Source organism: Saccopteryx bilineata, chromosome 1 (genome assembly GCF_036850765.1).
Source record: "Saccopteryx bilineata isolate mSacBil1 chromosome 1, mSacBil1_pri_phased_curated, whole genome shotgun sequence".
NCBI classification, from domain to species: Eukaryota; Metazoa; Chordata; class Mammalia; order Chiroptera; family Emballonuridae; genus Saccopteryx; species Saccopteryx bilineata.
Window position 1 is genome coordinate 187,673,968 of NC_089490.1, and position 1,639 is coordinate 187,675,606.

Below are 1,639 nucleotides of genomic sequence, written 5' to 3' on the forward strand. Positions count from 1 at the left end.
TACCTATCTATTTATCTTTATTATGTATACAGATACACACCAGATTGTTATTTCTTACAGATTTTTCCCCCTTTCTCTTCCTCACTACGTTGAGTGAGAACTGGTCACCAGGACTCCGAGGCGCCACATCAGGGAGGATTGCATATCACCTGGAGAACCTTTAGGTGTATACCATGGCTGATAGCATTTTGGTCTGGTCTCCCCCTTGCTGAGAAGATGTCAGTCTCTTTGTTTGCATGATGGATGGTTGCTTCATGTTAGGCAGAATTATAAAGGTACTCTTCTTTTGGTCTAAGGGTAAGAATGGGTGCTGGAGGCAGGGGTCTCCAAACTTTTTACACAGGGGGCCAGTTCACTGTCCCTCAGACCATTGGAGGGCTGCCAAATACAGTGGTCCTCTCACTGACCACCAATGAAAGAGGTGCCCCTTCCAGAAGTGCAGTGGGGGCTGGATAAATGGCCTCAGGGGGCCGCATTGCGGCCCGCGGGCCGTAGTTTGGGGACGCCTGCTGGAGAGCAAAAAGGGCTAGACTCTGCTCTCAGATGCTCTACTCTTCATCTCATGGTTCCTTCTCCCACTAGCTTCAACATAGGTCCAGCCAATCAGAGGTACTGGCAGAAGAATGGAGGACAAGAGGAGGGAAGAAGGTAAATTATCTCTAACTTTGTTTCATGCAGCACCTGCAGAAGTTGTTATTCTTGGTTTTGGTTCTTGCCAGGAAGCCCTTTCTGTCCCAGCTCGGGGGTAAGCTGAGTATCCTCCACTCTAGCCCATTTTCTGGACTTTGGTAAGTATACCTCCTCAAGTTTTCCTCCTGCTATGGGCTGGTGGTGACATCTTGCATTACTAAGTTTCTGGGTTGCCTCAACCCAGTCCTATGCTTGACAACCCAGAAGTCCTATGCTTGACTTCTCAACTTTTTTTTTTTCTTTTAAAAGATTTTATTTATTTATTTTAGAGAGAGGGAAGAGAAAGAAAGACAGGGAAAAGTGGGAAATATCAACTCATAGTAGTTGCTTCTTGTATGTGCCTTGACCAGGCAAGCCCTGGGTTTTTCAGGTATTTATTTATTTATTTATTTATTTAATTTTTACAGAGACAGAGTGAGAGTCAGAGAGAGGGATAGATAGGGACAGACAGACAGGAACGAAGAGAGATGAGAAGCAGCAATCATCAGTTTTTCCTTGTGACACCTTAGTTGTTTGTTGATTGCTTTCTCATATGTGCCTTGACCGCGGGCCTTCAGCAGACCGAGTAACCCCTTGCTCAAGCCAGCGACCTTGGGTCCAAGCTGGTGAGCTTTGCTCAAAACAGATGAGCCCATGCTCAAAGCTGGTGACCTTGGGGTTTCGAACCTGGGTCTTTCGCATCCCAGTCCGACACTATCCACTGTGCCACCGCCTGGTCAGGCCATTTAATTATCTTAATTAATATCCCCTCTTGTGAAAGACCTTGAGCAGTTTCTGTTTTCCTGACTGGACTTAGATGGAAACAGATATGTATTTCATTACAAATAACTTCAAATCTTTTGCAAATAGATAGGAATTTTTAAAAATAAAAAATATTTGTGCCTGACCTGTGGTGGCGCAGTGGATAAAGCTTCGACCTGGAACACTGAAACACTGAGGTCCCCGATTC